Genomic DNA, 6,286 nt, shown 5'->3' with positions numbered 1-6,286 from the left:
TATAATGATTTTATGTAATGTATTACTTTGTATTACTTTGATTGTATAGTAAGTATATTTCAATTTTATTTTGTAAAGTTGTGATGAAAAACAATTTCTTCCCCATTTTAAGAACTAATTGATTTCATATACACAAATAAAACATTAATTAATGTTTTTTTTTTTTCTATAAAAAATCTGAACTCAGCGTTAAGAATAACAAACACGTTAACATACACATTTAATTATACTCAGAGCAGGACATTAACATAAACTCAGAAAATTGCTAATTCAGTTTTCCATTTAAATTTAATATAAAACTTCATCAATAATAATACAGGATATATACTTATTATATTATTTTAAATAATATAATTTTAAATGTATTATTTAAATTAAATAAAATAATACTCTTTTATATTTTATAACGATAATATATATATATATTTTGGTGAACAGCATCATAGACATGTGCTATATCATATCAAAAACAGCATTTTGGACAAAACGGCCACAAATACAATAAAGCTTTAATGAAACAAAAATTATACATAAATTATAATCACAAAATTATAACAATTTATGACTATAAGTAATAATATACAACACGCTGATTAAAATAATATAATTCCCATAACTAATAAGGCGATAACCAAAACAAAAATATCAAAACATGCACAAGACTATAAACACATTGATTATGACAAGTGGAGTGCCAGAGGGCTTTTATGCGGTCTGGCGGGACAATGGTGGGTAAAAACATGGACAAGACTATACACACACGGATTATGACAGCAAATGGAGTGCCGGAGCGCTTTTATGCGGTCTGGCGGGACAGTGGTGGGTCAAAACATGGACAAGACTATACACACACGGATTATGACAGCAAATGGAGTGCCGGAGCGCTTTTATGCGGTCTGGCGGGACAGTGGTGGGTCAAAACATGGACAAGACTATACACACACGGATTATGACAGCAAATGGAGTGCCGGAGCGCTTTTATGCGGTCTGGCGGGACAGTGGTGGGTCAAAACATGGACAAGACTATACACACACGGATTATGACAGCAAATGGAGTGCCGGAGCGCTTTTATGCGGTCTGGCGGGACAGTGGTGGGTCAAAACATGGACAAGACTATACACACACGGATTATGACAGCAAATGGAGTGCCGGAGCGCTTTTATGCGGTCTGGCGGGACAGTGGTGGGTCAAAACATGGACAAGACTATACACACACGGATTATGACAGCAAATGGAGTGCCGGAGCGCTTTTATGCGGTCTGGCGGGACAGTGGTGGGTCAAAACATGGACAAGACTATACACACACGGATTATGACAGCAAATGGAGTGCCGGAGCGCTTTTATGCGGTCTGGCGGGACAGTGGTGGGTCAAAACATGGACAAGACTATACACACACGGATTATGACAGCAAATGGAGTGCCGGAGCGCTTTTATGCGGTCTGGCGGGACAGTGGTGGGTCAAAACATGGACAAGACTATACACACACGGATTATGACAGCAAATGGAGTGCCGGAGCGCTTTTATGCGGTCTGGCGGGACAGTGGTGGGTCAAAACATGGACAAGACTATACACACACGGATTATGACAGCAAATGGAGTGCCGGAGCGCTTTTATGCGGTCTGGCGGGACAGTGGTGGGTCAAAACATGGACAAGACTATACACACACGGATTATGACAGCAAATGGAGTGCCGGAGCGCTTTTATGCGGTCTGGCGGGACAGTGGTGGGTCAAAACATGGACAAGACTATACACACACGGATTATGACAGCAAATGGAGTGCCGGAGCGCTTTTATGCGGTCTGGCGGGACAGTGGTGGGTCAAAACATGGACAAGACTATACACACACGGATTATGACAGCAAATGGAGTGCCGGAGCGCTTTTATGCGGTCTGGCGGGACAGTGGTGGGTCAAAACATGGACAAGACTATACACACACGGATTATGACAGCAAATGGAGTGCCGGAGCGCTTTTATGCGGTCTGGCGGGACAGTGGTGGGTCAAAACATGGACAAGACTATACACACACGGATTATGACAGCAAATGGAGTGCCGGAGCGCTTTTATGCGGTCTGGCGGGACAGTGGTGGGTCAAAACATGGACAAGACTATACACACACGGATTATGACAGCAAATGGAGTGCCGGAGCGCTTTTATGCGGTCTGGCGGGACAGTGGTGGGTCAAAACATGGACAAGACTATACACACACGGATTATGACAGCAAATGGAGTGCCGGAGCGCTTTTATGCGGTCTGGCGGGACAGTGTTAATTCGACTGACTATTCAAACATTATTGTCAAACTTTTAGGCTTACAGGAAAGAGGCGCTAAACGTTTGACGTACACGTTTTTGCGTTTAAAACATCGGCCTTAACCTCGCTATTTAGTTACTGTATAAACGTAATGTACATCTATACAATTTCATTTCTGAAGGGTTACAATTATTCTGTGAAATTCGTATGAAATATTTCGTTACAATACACTATTTGCTTTGAAATACTTTTTATCTTCGTTAAACTGGAGAAAACAGAATGTAATGTAGACGCCATCTGAAATGTACAACTTTATTAATTATCGCTTTACCCTTTAAAGTATTGTTTAAAAGACTATATTCATATAATTACACAAATAATCAAACCTTGAATGGTATGTATTTATTGATGAACAAAAATCCGCCAATCAAAAGACTCAACGACACTTTTCCGAATCTTTTCATAAAATTTAGCATCTGAAAAAGAAAACACAAAGTTACAATCGTGATTATAAAAAAAAAATTATCTGTAGAGTTACATACTTCCAGCTTTTTTTCCAATTCAATGCGACATTTTTCGAATTGTTTGATATCTTGAAACGTGTTGCTCATCTAAAATCAGAAAGTAGATAAGAGACTGAAGGAGAAACAATCAGTTTATCAAAATGAATAAAGCTTAATTACCACGAATGACAATGAATATACCAGACAGTTAGTAATTATGCATGTAAATGTGAATAATACGACCAATCCTAATAGGAGATGCTTTAGAAGTTCATTCGTTTCTGTAAATAACAGTAAATAATACAAAAAGCTGGTCAACCATAAGATACCAAAATAACAAATTTCATTTAGGAAATTCGACTTGGAGTTCAGTTGATCCAAGAAAATTTAAATTTCTTCATAGCGAAACATTAATTCATTAAGCTTTCTTCGTAAATCCGAGTCGTTTCTCTTTATTGCGCAGAGTTCATCGGAGACATGTTGAAAATTTCCATGGGCGATAAACAACAACAACGCTGCCAACAGTAAACCAAAACCAATTATTCCGATGAGACAACTTATGTCAATAAAGATGAAAACAGTGCGTAAAAATGGTTCTCCGGGAAATTTCTGTTTTTTTACTCTTGTTGGATATTCAAATATACTGATCTGTATTTGAAGTACAGAAATCAATACTATTACAATTAGAGCGACTAACAAGATTGTATTTCTGATCAAGGCATTGTTTTCGTCGATCATTTTCTTGCGAAAGTATTCATTTCTGAGTCTATTTGTCAACTTTAATTTTCTTCTGTTGAGTATTGTAATTGCGGAAAAATACATTAGAAATATGAAAGTTATAAATAGTTTGCAGAATATGGGGTCAGCTTTGTAGGCGTCGTGCCATCCCATGCAGAATGCATATTCATTCAAACCGGGGACAGCTTGCCATAGGACGAGAATTGTGCGTTCCCAAAAACTCAATTCTAGTAATCAAATGTATGCCTTTTTAAATTTCGGTTTCTCGAACACTGCGATTGCCTTATCGCAGCTGCAAGTTTGTAATGGTTCTAAACCGAAGATAAGTGCCGTTTTCCAATAGGGATTAAGAAAACAACTGGTACCAATCTCTTTCTCGGGTTCTGCTGACATCTTCTGTATTCTGTTTGATAAAGCGATAAACATTAAAAAATCAACAGAGTTAATTTCTTATGTTCATTAAACGGAGAAGAGATAATGAATAATGAATGTAGAATTTCTTCCATTGACAGCAATATAGTACATATTTTTAACCAAAACGCGTCGTTGTCAAATATCATGAAAGCCTCGACACGAATTTCGCTTCGTGGCCGTTTTGAATTAGCCACAACGCCTTGTGGTCGTTGTTTTTTGCTCAGTGAGCGATTTTGGTCTTTTAGCCTAACAGATACATTTTCTATATTACATTAATTAAAGAAATAATAATGATGAAAATTTTCTAAAAAGTTGACCTTTTTTATATAAGTTACTTTCCCTTAAGTCACTAACTATTTCTTTTCTTAAGTCGGTCATGGCCACCAAGAAAATTTTCCGTGGAAACGATCCACTTAAGAGGACCTTTTTTTAAAATAGTACCAATAATGAGTAATGTTGAAAAAAGACTCTGTTGATGCCCACAGGCAGAGCCGTAACTAGGTAGGTGCAACAGGTGCACCCAGACATGGCCACTTGGAAGGGGGGCCTAAACTGCTGTTTACATGAAATTATATTTTTTAAATTTTAAAATTTTCCGCCTTTTACAGCGCGGTTTGGCGATTACATTTTGCGTTACTTAGGCTACGATTACTGTGGATGCAAATTCTGACGAAATCTTGTTCTGACGAGTTCTGGCGAGTTCGCCGGGAACAAATACCTGTTTTCCAATGAGAGTGGTTAGTTTAGCAGCGAAGGGCATGTCAGAACACGCACGATGTAGTCAGAACTATTCGAGCGTTCAAACGAGTTTGATTTTTTCTTGCGTTCTGACGTTGAATTTCGAGTGTTTTGGTTTTTTGACATGGATATTGATAAATTGTATTAGTGTTGTGTTCCATAATAGGTGTTCGTGGGACATGAAAGACACAAACTATCACAACAGAGATATTTTTCGGAAGAGATAGCTCTCATTCTGAAATACTCGAAAAGCTTTCGCGGGTTGTCCAACAAATCTTGTTATAACATTTGGAACTCTCCCTTATCGTCTCTTCTGGAAAATAAGTGGTTAACATGCTCTGTTTTCCCACCACCTATCAACAATAACTTAATCAACGGACTTTCAAGAAAATAAAACTCATCAAGTTTGTCCATTTTGCTGGGAGGCAGAAGCGTATTGACTATCAGAAAACGCGCACAGTGTAACCACCTTGTTCTGACGAGGATTTCGGACATACTCGTCAGAACAAGATTTCGTCAGAATTTGCATCCACGGTAACCGTAACCTTAGACCCTAGATGTCTGCTCACCAAAGTTCTCAACTGTGGAGACTTTTAGAGTGACGAAGTGAGGTAGACAGAGACCTCAGACAAATCAGCCAAAAAAAGCGATTTTTGAGATTTTTTTAATTTATTTTTTGATCAATTTAAATTTACGTTTATAGTTTTCAAATTTACAGATTTTTTTCTGCTTTATACAGCTCTTTGGCAACTATTAATATTATGATATACAAAACTGTGTTTCGAGATTTTCTACAGTGTGCAGAGTTAGAAATATGTAAACGTAACATTTTGTAACAAAAATAAATCTGCCTGAGGATTTTTTTAAAATTACTAAATTGAAAACAGTAACTCCCGAATAAAATCTTAGTCTCGAGGTAGTAAAAGGCGTGCAGAAATTCTGACATAATTTTTTGCTTTATAGTGGTACGCCTATGTGGTGTATACCTGAACAGCAGATTAAGCGGTAAGCGAACTATGCGGGCACGTAGGGCCCCGAAGGGGCTCCCACAGTCTTTAAAATGCTACTGAAAAAAGGGATTGCGAAAACGCAGAAGATAGCAATAGTCCAGAAAAACGCTTCAATATACAGTGATGCCTCGTATAACGTATGCCTCGAATAAAGGACGCTGCGAACAACGGACTTTCTGTGAACAAGTGAGAATGATGTTTTCACTCTTTTGCCGTTGCCAATGGCAATCTGCTATTTATATAATATATTAGTATTATTAGAATATATTATTAGTATATCTGAAGTACAGAGCTCTCGTTGGGATTCGGTTTGCTCCCTTGTTTATTACGTACATCACCTCAGTGCAGGGTATTTACATTTATTCAAGGGTTGTGCAAATCATGGCTTCTAAAACCAGAGAGGTAATTTCAATTGAAACAAAGCAAGAAATCATCAGAAGGAGTAAAAGTTGACAAAAACTTTCTTGTCGAATGGGGAGAGGTTCAGGAGTTTACCAACACTCATTATCCAAACAGAGCTAAGGCCAACAGGATCAATGATCTCTACAATGACACCCTTGCCTGTCATTTCCGACTGGTGTTGAAGAAGAGAGAGAAACAGACCATCTTGGACATGTTTTTCA

At 38.0% G+C, this 6,286-nt stretch overlaps 1 long non-coding RNA gene across 1 annotated transcript; it reads right to left on the bottom strand.

Annotated features, from left to right (window-relative positions):
- Positions 1-741: 741 nt before the first annotated feature.
- LOC111615430 lies at positions 742-3,770 on the bottom strand. Its single transcript, XR_002755078.1, has 3 exons — positions 2,803-3,770; positions 2,647-2,736; positions 742-2,557 (listed from the first exon to the last, which is right to left on the bottom strand). It is a non-coding gene; the product is annotated as an uncharacterized LOC111615430 (long non-coding RNA).
- Positions 3,771-6,286: the final 2,516 nt, after the last annotated feature.

The sequence above is a fragment of the Centruroides sculpturatus genome, unplaced genomic scaffold (assembly GCF_000671375.1).
Source record: "Centruroides sculpturatus isolate CEXI.00-Female unplaced genomic scaffold, Cexi_2.0 scaffold2141, whole genome shotgun sequence".
Classification (NCBI taxonomy): Eukaryota; Metazoa; Arthropoda; class Arachnida; order Scorpiones; family Buthidae; genus Centruroides; species Centruroides sculpturatus.
This window is presented reverse-complemented; position numbering and strand designations above follow the sequence as displayed.